The 21,144-nt window shown below is 44.9% G+C and overlaps 1 pseudogene; it reads left to right on the forward strand.

The window, feature by feature from the left end:
• Positions 1-4,781, forward strand: part of LOC119334142 — a 23,636-nt pseudogene extending 18,855 nt beyond the window's left edge.
• The last annotated feature ends 16,363 nt before the right edge of the window (positions 4,782-21,144 follow it).

The raw sequence follows: 21,144 nt of genomic DNA on the forward strand, positions 1-21,144 counted from the left end.
CATCAGGTTATTGGCTGTAACTACTCATGTTTCAGGCAATAGACTTTGCCTGCTGACAGAAAATGTTCTAATGTTATCGACATTGTTCACATGGATGGAGTTCTAAAGTTTATAGCTAAGGACCTTATCCATGAAAGGATTCTAATTAACTTTTTTGACAGTTGAAGACCGAGTTGGAGCAGAACTATGGCAACCATGCCGTGCTAAATAGGGCCTATGAGCTATGCATGTCACCACGTCAGCAGGTCGCCAATATGTTGCCTAATGGATGGGAGGCTCATGTTAGACTTGGCAATGTTCTCTTGATCTTTTTTCTATTGGATTTTTGTACTGCGGAATTTGAATTGCTTCTCAGTAAGGATTGGCCTTCACCTCAGTCCATGCATTGTAACTTTGTAAATATTTTAAGGTTAAACTTATGATGAATGCATGCTCCAGTTGAGAGTGGTGACAACTATTGTAAACATGTTTGGTTCAAGATTTTTTTTGTTTGGTTTTGCGGGTGAATGTTTGGTTCAGGATTTAACAACATAATCAGAATATTTGTCCATTAACCCAAACATATGCATAAGTAAGAAAAAAAACATTGTAGTCAATGCCAATACACCCGCCTTACCCCCAATTGGATGCAATAGGATTCAGGTCTACCAAGTTTAAGGGTAAATCTAACATGACATAAAAAGTTTGAACATGTACTGGATGATAATTCATCTCAATAAAAAAACATAGTTGCATATTTTTTTCCCTCTTCTCCATTCAATTTTGTTCTGGATGTGATTAGGTTTAGTGAGTTGGAGTATGTCTATCCAAATATGAATTCCTGGATGTAATGGAGCCCAAGTTTTTTTATTGAGATTCGCCCAAGTTAAATACAGTGCAAAAATCCGAGTTAGATTCCTTTTTTAGTTCATGTACATATGTACCAGTCTATCTTGGTATTAGAATTTTAATTTTTTATAGTAATATGCATTTTAATCGGTAGTAACTACATACATATGGTGGCAGATAATATGTACGAGGCATGTGCATGGTTTTGGGCAGATTTTTTTAATAATAGTGTATTAGTATTTCAGTAAATATCATATTGATTCAAAATTCAGTTTGGACACGGTACATACCAAATTATTTCTATTTGGTTTCAGTATATTCCACATTTACCAAAATTGACCTGAATTCAAGAAAGAGGAAACCATATTTTACTTTTGTCCATATGTTAATTTTTTTGAGAATTTTAATTTTAGGAAGTGGCTAATATAATCGAAGTGAGCATGTTCAGAGCAATACAGAACCAAAGGGGTGCACAAAAGTGCAACCATCAAAGCATGTACAGAAGCTCGATGACAAGACTATTTCCTCTATAGATTTTATAATTTGCACTATATACGTTCAAGATTAAGCTTTTGTATTCTCTCTTATCAAAAGAAGGAACAAGAAAGGTAGATAATAATAAAAATTGGCATCTGATGTCTGCATTGATATATATATATATTATCTTTTGAAAAATATAAAAAGTCAAATTATTTTTCTTATGATTGATTCTGTGAGGCTCTCTCATTGTCTATCTAATAGTAAATTGCTAAATTTGTCTAGAGACGTGCAGAATAGGTGAGAGGTGAACAGGCAATAAGAAAAAAAATCAATATTGTGAAGGCATTACATACCATCATCAGAAGTCAAAAGTAGTTTGATTTCTTATCTAAATGGAGAAAAGATTAGTATATGCTTCATGTCATATTCTATTATTTAATATACAATTTTCCTTTTTAGTACAAAAAGATATGGATATTAAACCCAATGGTAAGATAAGATGTAGCTTTTCCACCAAAAAATGTTGGACATTTCAATTTCTTGCTCATGGTAAATAAAATTAGCCAAAAAAATTCATCCATATTTTATAATGTAGGCCAAGTTAAAGTACTAGCTTACTCGCACGGGTTGGCGACTAGTAATAATAATATTTGTTACAGTGTAGCACATGAGACATCCATATTCCTTCCTGACGATAAAGGGCTTCCCCATTTTATATACTATAAAACAACTATCCGATACATCCATCTTGCTGGGGCCGCGGCACAATCAAGCCTAAAAGAAACAATAGGAAAAACGAGAAACAAAAGCCGACATCGGTAGATCAATAAAATGAAGATGACCAGCAACTGCTGCACCATCTGGAGAAGTGCCACCGTGGACCTAGCACTTCAAAGCGTCACGTACCGAGAAGCACCTTCAAAAAGAAATGCGACGGCGATGTTGCTGTTGCCCAGACAAGTCCTAGGGTTTCCCCCCCTACGCAAAGGACAGTGGGGAAGGGGTATACTCGACGCCATCAAGGAAGGTCCGGTGGTACCCGCAGGCATCACCGCGTCGATGCCGGATAAGCCACCAAGGATTTCTCCCGACCCAAAACAACAAACACCATCCCGGACGATCCGTAGTGCACCACCCAACCTGCTGCCCACCAGCCTGTGCCCCCACGGTCACCGAACCAACTTCGCCGTCTCACTGAGGCCACCGACACGAGGCACCTAGAGGAGGGAAGAGGAGCCAACGGGCTCGGGGGCATCCACAACTCAGCCGACCGAAGGGGACAACCTCCACTGCCGCCGCGGAGCCGACCAGACGTGACGACAAGGGCCTACCTACTGGACCGGCCGGACCCAAATGGGTCCAGACAGGCCCTGCCGCCACGCTGCATCACGCCGGCCGACGAAGCCACCACCACCCATAGACCACCAACGCCTCGCCACCACCACCAGGGAGCCGCGCCGCCACGCGCCGGACTACCGGCCCGCCCCAACCCAGATGGGCCCAATAGGGCCAAAATCTGGGTCGAGCGGGCGCCCCTAGCCAGCTGCAGCACCACGCTGCCCCGCTGCATCGAGGGCACCCGAGGCCCGCGGGATGCCCACCCGAGCCACACCGCCGCCATCAGAGGGCCCCACGCCCCCTACATGCGCACGGGGAAGGACATGTCCGCCGCCTCCAGCGCCGCGCGGGGCAGGGCCCGGCTGACGATGCCGGCGGTGGCGGCAGTTAGAGAGAGCGACGGGTAGGGGTGGCTGGAGGGGGACCGAGGGTTCGCCCGTCGCCCACGAGGGGTGGCTGGATGTCCTCCATTTTCCTTCCTTGATGCAGGAGAAGATGATAACTGTGAATTGGTTGAGTATATATACACGCGACCATTTCTACGTACGTAACTGTTTTCGATGGAGCGAGGCACCGACATCCCCGATCAACTCGGCTTGCAATACAAAGCCTTAATTTAGGTCAAAACACCGAAACGAATTCCATGACATCGCAAGTTTGACTCACGCGCGCTCGATCGGCGCCACATACGTACGTACGTACGTATACACGTACAACGTACAGCTAGCCTTATATCGATCGAGATCTTTGTTTCACAATTGTCCACTCGTCCGTCCCTGCTGGTTTCAGAGCCATCACCTTCACCTAGCTAGACTAGGATTCCAAGTGGTGGTCGGTTAGCTTGCTTGCCTCAGCTATTATATATACATGACATGACACATCGTGAAAAGCAACAGCAGCTGCCAAAGCGAGGACGTCTCATTGCCGTACGCGTGAGATTGGGCCAACAGCAGCCGCCAAGGTCAACAGAGAAAAACCTAGCTAGCGGCCACCATGGCACCAGGACCGCTGCCGGAGTATCATTTGAGAAAAAAAGGACCGCCGCCAGCCCTCCCGGACGAGCTCGTAGGAGAGATCCTGCTCCGCATCCCGCCCGATGACCCCGCCAGCCTCCTCCGTGCCTCCCTCGTCTGTAAGTCCTGGAGCGAGGCCGTCTCCCAACGCTGGTTCCGGCGTAGCTTCCACAATCTCCATCCGTCACCCACCGCGCTCGGGGTTCTCCATGACTGGCACGATGAGGCCATCCCTACCTTCATCCCGGCCACCGCATCGCCGCCCCTGACCGCTTGCTCTGGCAGGCCGTCGACTGCCGCCATGGCCGCGCCCTCTTCCTCTCTGAGGACCGTACTGAGGAATTCCTGGTGTGGGAGCCAATCACGGGTGCCCAGCAGCGCGTACCTATCCCCGTGGCGTTCCAGTTCGGCAACACCACCGCAGCCGTGTTCCGCGCAGCGGACGGGTGCAACCACCACGACTGCCACGGCGGTCCGTTCTGCGTGGTCTTTGTCTTCTCCGTCTTTGATGAAGACGCTGAGACGTCGGCATGTATCTACTCATCTGAGACTGGCGCCTGGGGCGAGCCGACCTTAATGCACAAAGAATTCATTGTGGACTTCACATATTATTCTAGCGTGCTTGTTGGGAGGTCTTTCTTGTACTTCATGACATGTGGTGGGTTTATCCTGGAGTATGACCTGGCAAGGCATGGACTGACTTGGTTCGACACACCAGACTCTTGCAACTCTAAGGGTGAACCCACTTGCAACCTCATGCTGGCGGAGGGCGGTGGACTAGGACTCGTCGAAAAACTGGATCCGCATCTGCAATTGTGGTCATGGGAGGTGATGGATGCCCGATGGGTGCCTGGCCGAATCATCTACCTGGAAAGTTTGCCGTCCCTATATGGTGCTCCCGTGGGTGCACAATGTCCAGTGCATGTGTTGGGCTTCGCTGAGGAAGCAAACACCATTTTCGTGACCACGGCTGCTGGCCTCTTCGCAGTCCAAGTACAATCAGGGAAGGCGACCAGGGTGTGCGATGATCATGGCTACGGCAAGCTGATCCCAATCGCTGGCTTGTACACTCCTATGCCCAGAGGTGAGCACTTGAGAAAAGTGGCGGCTTCCAGTTGTTAGCTCTCCTTCAATGGCAACTTTACTTCCCTGAGGGAGGTTAGCTTTGGGAGTTGCTGTTGAGTTGTACGGTGTCTGTCTTGTACTCTTGTAGATGCATGTACGTGTGTTTCAGTTGTAACTGTAGGACCTAGCTAGTTTTGAGGTCTGCTAGCTAGCTGTCTTGTACTCTTGTACATCTATGTCCCAGCTGCATCTAGGAGGGATCTGTATTCAATAAGTTTGCTTGACAAGTCGATCGCTGTTTTTTTCCTCTCGTCTGAATCGATGCGTTCGCCAACTACGTGCATGCGCCAACTAGTACGGAGCATGCATGCCTGCGTGCCTAACATACTCTCTCTCACCGGTTCTTAACAAAGAAAAAAGGAACGATACGCGTGCACGTTGTTTACGACGACACAATCTCTCGTCTGTTTTTTTTCTCGACACAATTCATGGTCACCATGGCTATGTTTGATCTGCCTGCCCTCTTGTGGTAAGAGCACAACCTTTCTCTCGATCTGACCTTCTTCATTTCTTTCTTGAAAGAATGAAATCTTGGGATATATGGTACTTACAACTCAAGCTGGTGATGAGTTTCTTGTGATGTCAATGGTTGTAGATACTTATCAGGCAAAGATGTTGTGGCTAGACAACAGCTAGCTAGCTGGCCGGATATGGATGCAGGCAAGAGTTGTTCAAATACGTCGGCACAAACATGCGCATGAGCCCGGCGCACCACCCTCAAACAGATGGCAAGTCAGAACGAGTGAACCAATGTCTCGAGACCTTTCTGCACCTCTTTACCAAGTCTTGCCCTAAACGCTGGAGTCATTGGCTGCCACTCGCCCCGGTCTGGTATAACTCTGCCCCTCATTCTACCATCGGGCCGTCTCCTTTCAAGGCTATGTTCAATCGACAGCCGCAATAGTGGGGGATCACAGCTACCAACATGATCATAGTACTGCCCCTCCAGACCTGGCTTGAGGAACGTTCAATGATGTAGCAACAAATTCAGCCTCACCTGAACCGCGCCAGACAATGCATGAAGATGCAAGCTGATAGGAAATGCACCTTCCGCACATTTCACGTTGACGATATGGTCTTTTTGAAGCTACAATTGTATTTGCAAACTTCAGTTGCAACCTGTGCCTACCACAAGCTTGCTTTCCGCTACTATGGCCCCGACCATGTCATCTGGCATGTCAATGACGTGTCGTATGAACTCTAGTTGCTGGCCACGCACAAGTGCATCCACTTTTCCATGTGTCACAACTGTGCCAACCATCCTTCCTTGTACGCAAGTTCCACTCATCTACATACCAATACTGACGTCCCAATTGTTCCTATAGAGATCCTGCAAACACACTGGCGCAAATGGCACGGCTCCATGATCAAGCAAGAACGCTTCCGATGGTCCAACTCTGATGCTGTCACTGATACATGGGAAGACAAGCTGGAGCTCCACACTCGCTTTCCGGCAACCACGGCTTGGGGGCAAGCCACCACTCAAGAAGAGGGGGATGTCACCACCATTGACAAGGCAACCCCACCTGCACCAAGGCCCGTTCGGCAGGGACGACCCAACACTAAGACAAGTGGGCCCGAGTGGGTGAACCAAGTGGCGGCGATTACTTAAGACCAAGTGACGACTCGATCAAGGCATCTAGAGGATCACGACATCAACGGCACGGCACCCGGCACTACTAGGAAAAAGCATGCTAGTGGCGCACCGATTTTGCCTTCTAATGGCGCACTATTGGTGCGCCACTGGCATCACGCCATTAGAGTTAAATTCTAATGGCGCACCACTGGTGCGCCATTAGTATCTGGTGTTCTAATGGCGCACCATGTAGTGCGCCATTAGTATAGCCTGCAGTGCGCCATTAGAATGCCTCCCAGGGGGCCATATGTACCCATGTGCTTTGGCATTCTAATGGTGCACCAATAGGTAATGCGCCATTAGTGTGATTATCACAGTGCGCCATTAGTGACTTGTGTGGTGCGCCATTGGTATGAATATTAGGTTTTTTTTTCTTTTCTGATTTTTGCATAGGTTACAAAATATATTATTGGACAGAATATAGACAACAACACACAGCAATAGCAGATTCATCAAATACAATAGAAGATTAGTCTCCGAATACAATTCATCATATTAGTCTCCGAATTCAAAAGATCGAACAATGATAGAACATTACAAGTCTCGAGATCGCGAGTAGCGAGTTTGTCTTCATATTACAAGTCGATATCGATCATCTAAACTACCATCACATAGAAGAGAGTTGCGGTCATCACTATGAGCATCATCGCAATGAAACTGGTCTTCATCCGGTTCCTCCAACGCTCCCTCCTCTCTCCCGCTAGATAGCGGGCGTATCTAGATTCCGCCTCCGCCCTAGTGGTGTACCCTTTGTAACTGTTACCGCTAGAACGGTGAACCTGTCTCCGACACTCCTCCCAGTCGTCGTAGACTCTGGGAACCTTACCCTTGTACACGACAAACGACGACATTTCTATGCACAAGCCAAACAACAGACAATACATAAGCAATATCTAAGTATGCAACAAAAGGATCGGAAGAGAAAAGCAAGACACTAATAGCACCATTCATGGTCCTACTAATAAATAGCATCGATTACATCTAAGTTGAACGACTGTCCGAACAAAAGAGACATACAATTCATTAAAATTTAATTACAACATGAGCCAATCAATGTTTCATAACTACACATAGCATCACTACTTTCGACTCGACTCATGGGACCGGAGCGTGGGTGAAGCCGCCGTCTGTCGTGATGGTCATGAAATCGCGGGCGTTGTCAGCCTGCATTTGTAGCGTTATGTCTATCTCACTGTTGGACGGTTGATTTCTGAGGTAGAACTGCCCCGAGGTATGAAGGACATCTTGATGGATGATTTCCGCCAAGTCCGACTGGATGCGAAAGAACTCTTGTCTGATGTCCGCTTCCTGGATTGCCGACAAGCTCGCGGCCCAATCTTTGAGATTATCTGGTAGCAGAAGGTGATGATGGCCCCGTACGATCGCCCGCATGTGATGGAGGGCGTAGTAGGCATCCTTCTGACCGCCAGGCGGCTGCTTGACGCAGGAGAACGTCGTATTGTGGCCGAACACGTGCCTGCCGTACCTATGAACTGGCCTGGTGAAGATGCCTCCAGATTTGGCGTAGCCGGAGAGAACATCATCAAGAACTTTCTTGATATTTGTGTAATCCATCTTGGAGTCACGGTTCGGGTCCAAATACGTGGCCATGGAATATTTCGGGCTTAAGAGGATGAGTGTGCAATATGTGTCACTGCACCGAACACGGAATGTTAGAAAAAGAAAGAACGATCGAAATCTAAGAAATCATATGTTACGGGGCGGTTGAGGGGACGACTTACTCGGGAAAGTAAGGCACGAGGAAGTTATCCTTATCTGGGTTTGCCAGAATGACGCCTTCGAGGTGTGAACTCGCGACTTGGCGGTCCCCAGCGCTGCCCAAGAGCTTGGCACGCATGTAGAAGGGGTCGACTATCACGATGTCCGAGGTCTTGTCTCTAATGATCCGCATCTCCATACTCAGCGAAAACAGCCGAACGAAGGTGTAGTGCATCGGATGAAGGTTCAACATAGCAAAGATGTCATCAAACCGCAGGACGATCGTACCCCCGATGTCGCCATCCACAAAGCCCTTGCCCTCTGGCACCTTGGCCACGAAAACTGGGTATGCCACATCATTCTCTCTGAGACGCCGCTTCTCCAAAGAAAGAACACTATCGTGCAGACTCCGCATAGCACCGGTTGCAGCATTGAGCATATTTGTCGGTAGCATCGCCCTACCGCCACATGCACCCTCCTCGAGATAACCTTAGGTGAAGGTGGCCCGTCCTGAGCACGGATCGTACTCGGTGCCGGCTGGCTCGCACCCTTGTTACTCTTTCTTTTCCGTCCCTTCTTCTTCTGTTGTAATGGGACCGAGTTCTGCTCACAGATCGCCTTCTTGAGTGTGTTGGGGATGATAATATTTGGCACCTCGGCTATCTGAGGCTCGGTGAAGTCGGCAGCTGGAGGCGTCTCCTGAGAATTGAACGCCAGACGACGCCCGTTGCAACTGGGTTTCTCTGCCATACCAGCTAGACCGCGGTCGTCTTGGTTGGGTTCTTGAGAAAGAGGCCCGCAGAATTCGTCATCGTACCCATGTGAAGGTGCCTCCAGATGGTTGTAGATACTTATCAGGCAAATATGTTGTGGCTAGACAACAGCTTGCTAGCTGGCCGGATATGGATGCAGGCTAGACTTGTTCAAATACGTTGGCACAAACATGCGCATGAGCCCGGCGCACCACCATCAAACAGATGGCCAGTCAGAACGAGTGAACCAATGTCTCGACACCTTTCTGCACCTCTTTACCAAGTCTTGCCCTAAACGCTGGAGTCATTGGCTGCCACTCGCCCAGGTCTGGTATAACTCTGCCCCTCATTCTACCATCGGGATGTCTCCTTTCAAGGCTATGTTCAATCGATAGCCGCAACAGTGGGGGATCACAACTACCAACATGATCATAGTACTGTCCCACCAGACCTAGCTTGAGGAACGTTCAGTGATGTAGCAACAAATTCAGCCTCACCTGAACCGCACCAGACAATGCATGAAGACGCAAGCTGGTAGGAAATGCACCTTCCGCACATTTCACGTTGACGATATGGTCTTTTTGAAGCTACAGTTATATTTGCAAACTTCAGTTGCAACCTGTGCCTACCAGAAGCTTGCTTTCCGCTACTATGGCCCCGACCATATCATATGGCATGTCAACGACGTGTCGTATGAACTCTAGTTGCCGGCCACGCACAAGTGCATCCACTTTTCCATGTGTCGCAACTGTGCCAACCGTCGTTCCTGGTACGCAAGTTCCACTCATCTACATACCAATACTGACGTCCCAATTGTTCCTATGGAGATCCTGCAAACACACTGGCGCAAACGGCACGGCTCTATGATCAAGCAAGTACGCTTCCGATGGTCCAACTCTGATGCTATCACTGATACATGGGAAGACAAGGTGGAGCTCCACACTCGCTTTCCGGCAACCGCGGCTTGGGGGCAAGCCACCACTCAAGAAGAGGGGGATGTCACCACCCTTGACAAGGCAATCCCACCTGCACCAAGGCCCGTTCGGCAGGGACGACCCAACACTATGACAAGTGGGCCCAAGTGGGTGAACCAAGTGGCAGCGATTACTTCAGACCAAGTGACGAATCGATCAAGGCATCTAGAGGATCACGACATCAGCGGCATGGCACCCGGCTCCCACTTACCTCCCTCGCCTGTTCTTCCTTCCCTGATTCCCCAATTCGTGTAATCTCGAATTTGTATCACCACCATATCAAATCTTGTAGCTACTGAAATACTCACTACGTTCCAGAATATAAGGTGTATTGTTTTTCGTGCAAGTCAACCACTTGAATGTTTGACCCAGGTTATAGAATAAATCTTCCATTGCTGTCCAACAAAGCAACAACCTAAGAGTATTGATTGATAGCAGAGACAACCAGGACTAATTGGACTCCTGGCAATTTTACTGGGGCGGAACTAAATATTCCATCAAAAGAGTATACTTGGAATATATTGAAAACCCTACTGATGCTCCAAATCATTTCCACTGGATATGGAAGTCTTGCTCTTTGGCCAAGCATAAATTATTCTTCTGGTTACTACTTTAGGACAGACTTACAAGGAAAAACTTCTACATTGAGACAAGCAGATGTGTTCTATGTGATGAAGAGCCCAATGAACATTTGGTACATCTATGTTTCATTTATGACTTCAGTCAGGATTTTTGGCTAGCCATTGGTTCCCAATGGAATACAAATTATGATATCATGGAGATGCTCTTGGATGGAAAGAGATAAAACAATGTCAATTGCTTCAAACAATGTTTAATTGCAGGTTGCTGGAGCTTGTGGAAACACAGAAACAACATCATCTTTGATCACAAAGTAAAGAGCATGGCCTTCTGTATCTCTAGCTTCAAGGAGCACTTTGACATGATTATCAAAAAGGCAAAACCTAGTTTGAAAGAAGGGATGCCATCTTGGCTAGATTATTTGTAGATTTTCCTTTTATTTGATCACATACTTATATAGCCATTTATAACTGTCGCACCATGTTAATGAAAAATAGAGTTACAGTGTGGATTTTCCCCACTGTGTTTGCTCAGAAAAAAAATATTATAGAATAAACAAACAACATCTGAAATACCAAATAGATAAAATATGAAACTACTTTTCATGATGGATCAAATGATATAAATTTTGTATTGTAGATATTGATATATTTTTCTAAAAACTTGGTCAAACATGACCTTTTTTGACTTCTGAAAAAACAAACACACCTTATATTCTGAGAGATTATAGATCGAGTCCCTCACACACACTGTGTCGTCAAAGCTAAGGCCATATTTGACGTGCCTGCTGCCTAGCACTCTGTGGGAGCACACCTTTTTTGGAAAAAAAACTTTCCTTGTGATGGCAGAGACGATATGCCGACACCAAGCGTGTGAGAGCAGCGCAAACCCCGACGCCGGGCGAGATATGGATGGAACATGTTCCCGTCAAGGATGTTGATGTGTGTTTGTTTCGGAAGATTCACATAAGCCAATGCAAGCAAAGGTTAGTGTGGAAATGATATATGCATCGGCATTTGTTCACTACTTCCTTCCCTGCGTTGGTCGAGATGTTTTCCTGATGCCATATCTTGACCTTAGAGTTGCAAAGGGTGGTTGTTGAATTATTCAGTTCAGTACAGTACAATAGCTCAAACTTTAGAGGTAGTGAGGGCCATTTGACGGTTTACGGCCACAAATCAATTGATAAAAGAATTGGTAAAGAAAATTAGTTGCCTTGATCTTAGCTGAACTCCAATAGTAGTAAAACTTTAGAGATAATAATAATGCTCAAACTGTTGGTAAAGAAAAATGCAGTCAAAGTGGTTTAGATATCTTTTTGATCTATATGTAGACTGCAATTTGTTTTCCTTGTAATTGATTCAACTATAAAACTTTGCTGCAGTTTTAAATTACTTTGTACAGTAGAAAATGTGTTGTTTGCAACGCAAATTTGACGCGCTGGTATGGCGCCCCTATGATTAATGCATCAGCCTGGCTATTTGAGTTATAAAGATTGGGATGTCTTTTGATGGCAAAATGGAAAACTATTGTCTGTTATTTGCTGCACACAAGTAGCTAGTTAGCTAGCTAGAGATGGATCGGCTTTGGCTCATGTATTGATCCATCCTTTCCAGTCGCAGGAATTGCTTTTCACTTGTTTGGTGCCGTCACGGGCGGATGCGTTTCTTTCCGACGCGTTATGCTGCCGAAATTTCCAGCTAAAATTGTAAGGAAAGAAAAGCATTAGGGTGTTGGCTGCAAGATTTCAAGGTCTTGGATGCAAGATTAGGTTGTTTGTATTTTCGCAAAAAAAAGTTGTTCATAAGGAAACAAGCATTTTTTTGCCAGATAAGAACTCCGTTGTCTGCTACGTATATTTGTTAGTGTACTGAATGAATCACGCAGTTCTTCTGTGTTTCTTTCAAAAAGAAAATATTTGTTACAGTGTAGCACAAGAGACGTCCACATTCCTTTTTTAAAAAAAAACTTTCAATATATTCATCTTCAAACATGATAGTACAACAAACACTAGAAATAATAAAAATTACATCCAGATTCGTAGACCACCTAGCGACGACTACAAACACTGAAGCGAGCCGAAGGCGTGCTGCTGTCATCGCCCCTCCCTCGCCGGAACCGGGCAAACCTTGTTGTAGTAGATAGTCGTGAAGTCGTCGTGCTAAGGCCCCATAGAATCAATGCACCAGAATAGCAACTGCCACGGATGAAGAGTGTAGATCAGAAGGATCCAACCTGAAGACACACGAACGAAGACGAACGACGAACATATCCTAGCAAACCCACCAAAGAAAGATCTGCCGGAGACACACCTCGACACGCCCACCGATGATGCTAGACGTATCACCGGAACGGGGGCTAGGCAGGAGACCTTTATTCCTTTTTTAGAGAGTAGCCGCCGTCTCGCCTTCCTGAGCAGGACACAAACCCTAACAAATCTTGAAAAAAGATTTTAAAACGAAGCCCTCCCACCGGCAAGGGCCGAGATCCATTCCGCCCCCATGGTCCTAAAGCCACCGAAAAAAGGACGAACCGACGCCGGTGCCGGCAGGAGGCAGAGAGCCGTAGCTTTTTGGGAGGCGGCCGCTGAGTTGGTTCCACATTCCTTCCTTGATGCAGGACAAGATGATAGTGTACTTGTGAATTGGTTGACTCGCGAAAGGAATTCCATGGCATGGCCCGCAGTTTGACCCACGCGCGCTCGATTGGCTCGATTTTTTTTTTTGCAGAGACGATTGGCTCGATTGAAAAAGAAAATAAATGATGGATCGATCCAGGAGGACACGTATATCGTACGTATACAAGTACAATACAACGTACGTACAACATATCGATCGAGATCGTTTTTTCACAATCGTCCACCCGTCCGTCCGTGCTGGTTTCAGAGCCATGGCCTTCACCTGGCTAGAGTAGGATTCAGTGTCCGTAGCCGCTATGGGCCGGGTTTTCCCAGTTGAGCTACTATATATATATACATACCGCCAAAAGATATGCATGAAGGACGAAGGCTAGCAAATTTGCCAGCTCTCGCCCGCGTGCGCTTAATTAGCTTCCAGCCGGCTGCCCGTCGTGTACACTACGCCTCGTCGCCACTGCCGTACGTACACGTCAGATTGGGCCTGCAGCAGCTGCCAAGCTCAAGAGTGAAAAACCTAGCTAGCGGCCACCATGGCACCAGGACCGCTGCCGGAGTATCATTTGAGAAAAAAAGGACCGCCGCCGGCCCTCCCGGACGAGCTCGTACAAGAGATCCTGCTCCGCATCCCGCCCGACGACCCGGCCAGCCTCCTCCGTTCCTCCCTCGTCTGCAAGTCCTGGAGCGAGGCCGTCTCCCAACGCTGGTTCCGGCGCAGCTTTCACAATCTCCATCCATCACCCACCTATGCCCAGAGGTGAGCACTTGAGAAAAGTGGCGGCTTCCAGTTGTTAGCTCTCCTTCAATGGCAACTTTACTTCCCTGAGGGAGGTTAGCTTTGGGAGTTGCTGTTGAGTTGTACGGTGTATGTCTTGTACTCTTGTAGATGCATGTACGTGTGTTTCAGTTGTAACTGTAGGACCTAGCTAGTTTTGAGGTCTGCTAGCTAGCTGTCTTGTACTCTTGTACATCTATGTCCCAGCTGCATCTAGGAGGGATCTGTATTCAATAAGTTTGCTTGACAAGTCGATTGCTGTTTTTTTTTCCTCTCGTCCGAATCGATGCGTTCGCCAACTACGTGCATGCGCCAACTAGAAAGGAGCATGCATGCCTGCGTGCCTAACATACTCTCTCTCGCCGGTTCTTAACAAAGAAAAAAAAGGAACGATACGCACGCACGTTGTTTACGACGACACAACCTCTCGTCTGTTTTTTTTTTCTTGACACAATTCATGGTCACCATGGCTATGTTTGATCTGCCTGCCCTCTTGTGGTAAGAGCACACCCTTTCTCTTGATCTGACCTTCTTCATTTCTTTCTTGAAAGAATGAAATCTTGGGATATATGGTACTTACAACTCAAGCTGGTGATGAGTTTCTTGTGATGTCGATGGTTGTAGATACTTTTTTTTAGAAAAGGAGGAGGACCCCCGGCCTCTGCATCAGGACGATGCATGCAGTCACTTTATTAATTATTCACACAAGACCTTACAAAGTCATACAACAGTAAGACTAAAAGCCACCGTCTAGGCAACACATGTCGCTACTCCTATCCAGTTGATGAAGGGATATTGATAGTCTGGGCCTAATACCAAACAGACCTCGCAGCCAAACCTAACATCTAAGGCCCTGTTTGGTTCATAAGTCCTAGGACTTTTTTTAGTCCCAACTTATATGTCTCAAGTTCCTAAAAAGTCCCTACATGTTTGGTTCCCGAGACTTATAAGTCTTTATAAGGCCATATTACAACTATAAGTCTTTATAAGTCCCTCCTTGAGAGTCTTATTCCATAAGTCCCAAATGCCCACTTTAAGTCCCTATAAGTCCCTCCTGTTTGGTTTTAGATGGGACTTATAGGGACTTATTTAAGTCCCTAGACCAATAAGTCCCTTGAAACAAACACCCTCTAAGACCTGAGGTCCCAACCAGGACTCCTGCCGGGTATGGGGCACCCACCAGTCCGGCGCACTCCTCAACCAGGACGCCTGCCAGGTATGAGGCCGCCGCAGCCACCTGTCACCAATCCATCTTCAGTGATGTACTGCTGCATCTACCTTGCCCGGTCTAGCTGCCGTCGACGCCACCACGACGTCAGACAAAGATACTTATCAGACAAAAATGTTGTGGCCAGACAACAACTAGCTAGCTGGCCGGATATGGATGCAGGTATGTTGTTAAGCCACTGGGCCTTTTGGTCTTTTCCTTGAAATTACACCAAACATATTTTTATTTTCTCTTGGAGTCACCATGCTTTCTCAAATATGCACAATCCTCACTCTGAACCCACCTATTCTAGGACAGGCTGTGCCAGATCTTCTCAATTCTGGAGAACCTTGCATGCCATAAAAAGATGGTTTAAGTCAGGGTTGGCTTATAGGGTGGGAATTTCTTAAGTCTGGCTGGTGGACACACCTTTAGGAATTCAGTTCAGTACCCTGTTTTCTTGTTGTGACTTGTGAGCAACAAAATGGGGTGGTTTTATCCTTGGTGAATGGGAACTACTTCAAGGTTTGCTGCCAGTTAGCGGTGTGGTGGCTTTAGCTGGTGGTTTTCATTTTATCCAGAGTATTTTGTCAGCTGTTTTCTGGCTGTTTTGCGGGATCTATCTGGTGTTGCAGAACGTTGATGGCCTCGTAAAGCTTTCAGTAAAAGCTGGGTCTTGAGGTCTTTCCTCTAAAATACACCAACTGTCATTTAATTTTGTTTTCTCAGCCATGCATGCGCACTCATCTGGACACTCACTAGTTAGAAACTATATATGCTCTTATCAATTGCGCAATCCAGGAATGGATAGTCTATGCTGCAGCTTAATAGTAATGTTTACGTATCTGAACAGCAAGCGGTACGCCAGGTTCGTCAGAGTTAACAGGCTAGGTAGGATGAGGCAGCAGCTGTAGCACTTGAACGTTTTCTTCTCAGGTTCTTGCTTTGCTAGAACTGAACTGCATTTTAATAATTAAGTTTCAGCCTTGTAAGTAAGTCGACAGCAGGGAGAATGGATGCACTGATCAGCATACAGCAAACATTCATGATCTTCCAAGGCCGCCGTCGTCGTCGTTGTCGTCATCTTGCAAGTAGGCAAGAGGGAACGAAAACAGAGGAGGCCCTGTTTTGAATCTTGGACCTTCAGGGTTCAGGTTCAGGTTCGTCAAGAGGCTGACGCACACCTGCAAAGAAAAAACCTGAATCATCCATCATCCACATGTAATGTAACATTTATAAAGTCGTGAATCATGACCACTGGATGAAATTAATTGCCTTTGAAATCGTTGACCATGAAGCACTTCGTCTGAGACTCATTGCGGGTTTTTGGATGAAACAACCAGTTTAACTTCTGAATTCAGATTTCTACATTCACCCTTGGCTGTGAATTATTCTGCATGCAGAAACCCAGGAATGAAAAACGAACGACTAGGAAAATGATGGACAAGGTAATTTCTACATTCATCATGGATATGACTGCTCAGTCATTACTTTGAGTCGTTGGTCGACAGGTAAATGCCAAGTGAAACTCTGACAGTTTGACACACAATCATTATCATACATACGTAATGTTTGCCTTCTTTAGAGTATTACTAGCAACTATGCCCGTGCGTTGCAACGGGAGATAAAATACTATGCATTTAAAGTTAGTGAGAATTATATGTGTGCACACGAAAAAGAAACATTTAGCTTATCGGTTTCGCCGCGTGTGAAGGAATCAATCCGCTATTTTTCCATTCATTGAACGAGGGCATTTAAGAGTTTCGTTATGTCAGAGAAGACGCATGAGTTATTGAATCTACTATTCCTTTCAATCCATTGAATCGAGGGGATTTTAAGGTATTAGTTTCTGAATATTCTAAGAATCATGAATAACTTTTTAAATGCTAAACAGGTTTTTAAAAATTAACTACACTTTCGAAAAAACGCGAACATAATATGAAAGGAAACATCTTTTAAAATTCAAAAACATTTTATGAAAACACCATTTTTTTAATAAAAACATGAACATTATTTGAATTTGTGAACATTTTTTAAAACAGGAACATGTGTTGAGAATTCATAAGATTTTTAGAAAATGTATATCTTTTCTACACGAATATTATTTTTAATTTTGATATTTCACTAAACCAGGAATTATTTTGAATTTTGGAGCATTTTTCGAAATGCCATTTTCTTTGTCGAAATTCCGAACAATATTGAAAAATAATAATCTTTTAAAACAAAGTGGGTGAATTTTTGCAATTATCGAATTTTTCAAAAATAGCAACAAAATTTTGGAATTCTGAACATTTTCCAAATATTGCTTTCTTGAGAATTTTTAATGTCCAAAATAAATTCTAAAATAAAAATAAACTTGGAAGGGGAAAAAGATATAAGAAAAGGAGATTAAAAATAGAAGTAAATCACTGAAAAAATAAACATTATATGAATTTGTGAACCTTTTTTTTAAACAGGATTATGTGTTTAGAATTCATAAGATTTTCAGAAAATGTGCATCTTTTATACACGAACATTATTTTTAATTTTGAAATTTCACTAAAACATGAATATTTTTCAAATTTGAATTTTTTTTAAATGCAATTTTATTTTTTGACATCCCTAACAATTTTAGAAAACAATTTTTTTAAAAAGGTGCAGCATTTTACAATTTCCCAATATTTCTTAAATTAGAAACAAAATTATGGAATTCAGAATATTTTCCAAAAATTTCTTTTTTATTCTGAACATTTTTTTTAGAATTTTAATTTACGAAATAAATTCTAACATAAAAATAAACTTTGAAGGGAAAAATGTAGAGGGAAAGGAGAATAAAAATAGAAGTAAAACTCAGAAAAAAAAGAAAAATGGGCCAGCCCATTATTGGTTGTCCTGTGCGAAACTCTGATTATTTGTCCCACCGTGCAGAAAATAGAGTTTTCCCAGCTGCTTGGGCAGAAAAATAAGTGGGCTGGCTTTGTTGCGCCACCGCGCGCAGCCCACGTACGAAAATTCTTTTTCTAGTGGACAAACGCATAAAAATTTAGTACCACCTCGGATAGAAAGAATCTTTTTTCGACGGTGAACGGATGAAAATATTGGCGAAACGCACCTTGCTTTATTAGTAGGTATAGATATAGATGTATCTGATGGTAGCATCTATGAATGAAAAAACCGACCTGTTCCTTCCAATATTGCACGAAACTTGTTTTGATTAGCGTCGAATCGAGACATATTCAGAAAAAAAAGGCCGAAGAGGGAAGAGGGATCAAATACTTGCAAGTGAGGACAATCGCAGACAATGAATTTCCCAAGACTGGGCAACCATGAATCCTTCTCCATTTTGAAGCCCTGATGTTTCTCAAGCCAATCAAATATCTTGAGTGCATGGCAACTCTGGATCTCTAGTACCCTTAAACTAGAGTTCAGATCTCCTAGTGAAGTGCAAACACAACTCTCCAAGTCTGGCATTTCAACTAAAAACTAGCTCCTCCAATGGCGGTACTGATACTTCCCTTACTTTCCACATGTTGCTTAACTTCAACCCTGTAAGAAAAGGAAACCATCCCAAAAATGGAAGTATCTAACACTTCACACAGTTCTCTAGATGAATTGTCTGCAAAGAGGTACGCCAACCATCCAATGCTTGATTGAAAAACTTGCTTGAAATTTGAGGCGGTGATGGTGAACCAAGCTCAACATGAGCATCATGAAGTTTTAGATACCGGAGATGTGTACAATTTACCCAACCATGCGGAAGGAATGAAAATCAACAGATGTTGCAGACAAATGCAACACTCGCAAATCATGTTCATTATGGATTACTTCTTGGAAGGCTTTAAAGAATAAAGATACATACTGCCCAATTAACACCAATGTCCTCAATTATGACACTGATGCAAATGCACTTCATTTTTGTTCAAACTTCTCACTATGGGATTCTGTTGATAGAATGATAGTTTGATCATCCATATGATATACATAATTAGTTAGTATTGGCAAATCGTGTATTGTTGGCAATATTTCAACACATACCATCCATTGTTGCAGACTCCCTTCTTGAAATAACCCTTGCAAAATCATGCGTAAGAACATTAATGTCATAGGAAGTTTGTTTGCTCGAAGAGAAGACTTCTTCATTTGCTTTAACATGCTCAAAGAAGCCTAGGTTCACCAAGTCAGTTAGTTAGGAACGCCCCATCTCCTAGAAACTCTAAATTGAATGATCACACTTGACAAATCTCTATGAAATTCACATACGAACTAACTCCTCGGCAGGAAATCGATAATTGTATGGGAATATAGAACAATATGAGAAGCATTGTTGTAAATGGAAAAACAACTTGTCATAGCAAAGCTTTAAAGACGACAGATGCCACTAGTGAGTTGCATAGATTTCCATTATTCATTCCTCGGAATGTTGAGGAAACACAGGGCTCGGGAAGAGACGATGAAACAACCCCGACGTCATCCCCCGCACGGGCCACTCGGGAGGCACACAAACCCTAGCTGTGGTACCCGCCGCTCCTCCTTCCTCCCCTTCCTCGCTACCGGAGGAAGCTGTCGGGCTAAGCCCAGGCGAACAACGGCGGTCGCGGGGATCACCTCAGTCTCATGACGGTTGGGTGGCACGAGGCACTATGACTCGCGAGGCGTGTCCCTAATCTGATCCACGGAAACACGACGACAACTTCTCCCGGCGGCGGCATAGGGCAACCACTTGGAGATGGTGGGTGGGTGTGGCGTCATGGATGTGGATCCGTGGAGGATGGGTTTTGATGCACATGGATCTCTGTGTGCGGGCTGGTCTCTGGCCAGATCTGATCAAATGTGTCACCGAGGCCGACATGCGTTGGGCTCTCTGCTGGATGTGGACCACGATGTCAAGGTGTTGCCATTCCGCACGTGCGGTGGCTAGCTGGCAGCACTACGGCCCACGGCCTGGTGGTGCTTATCAAAATCCGACCAGACGGATGGTTGTGCCTCTAAACTGTGCTGCAATGACTTCGTATGTCTCCACGATAGCGGTGGTCATCGAAAGGTCTTCCAGAGGATTGACTTCGGTGATGAATAAAAGTATGGATGACGACTTGATGCAGAGGGATGGTTGTGCAGTGGCGGCAGTCTCATCACATGTAATTGTCGGGATCGCAGAAAAGTGCTGGCAACAACACACGAGTGACTTCAATGGTGGTTCTACTCAAGCACCCGGTCTCAAGCTCCGAGGCAAAAGCCTAGGTCAGACCTGAGTGGTTATACCTAGCAATGATGATGTTTTTATTACATCGTTACCTTATTAAAGACATTGCTCCGATACGCTCACTGATTCTTCAGGGTGAAAATCTAGATTCTAACCTTATAGTTGGATCCAATGACCGTGGCGCTTGAGTGCCGCTCCCTTCCTGAAGGCATTTCCATTGAAGAACCTCATCGTCCATGTGGTGTCATGAAATGGTTAGTGCGGATATGGTCATTGTTGTAGTTTGTCGATCGCATATCTAATCGCTTTGGGGCTTTTTTTTTCCTTTTTCCCAACTTACACATAGATTTTGTCTTATATGACTTTGCTAGTTGCCGACATCTTTTTGCGTATGTGAGTTGATGTTGGCTGTGTGCATCCTAGTATGTAGAGGTTGGGTGTGTGCTCAATGTGTTATGTATCTTCTTAATACTCCATTTTGAGCCAATCCAAAACAACCTTTCTCGAAATTCCTCAGATTGTTAGTCCAATGTTCAATGGTAAGATGTTCCCTTAATAGTGCTCCTACAGTATGTGCTGCTAATGCCCCCCCCCCTTAATTTATGTGCTATTTTCTGTCATATGTTGCTTAGACTTTTATTTCGCATCACCAAATGCACATGCTTTAAATAGTAACTAGAAATCATCTTTTTCCAACACACCTCACTTAATTGATTCAGTTGTCCCTCTCCTTTTTGTAGTAGATGGTTTTCTATTTGTCACGATTATCAAATTGATGTTTAAATCAACATATTTGAAAGGACTTAATAGCTGAGACCATTGACAGTCGTTTTTGTCATCCCAAACCTAATCTAAAACAAGTAGAATCCTCTTTGATTTGATATTACCCTTCCAGACCTCCCCA

This window comes from Triticum dicoccoides, chromosome 7A (genome assembly GCF_002162155.2).
Source record: "Triticum dicoccoides isolate Atlit2015 ecotype Zavitan chromosome 7A, WEW_v2.0, whole genome shotgun sequence".
NCBI classification, from domain to species: Eukaryota; Viridiplantae; Streptophyta; class Magnoliopsida; order Poales; family Poaceae; genus Triticum; species Triticum dicoccoides.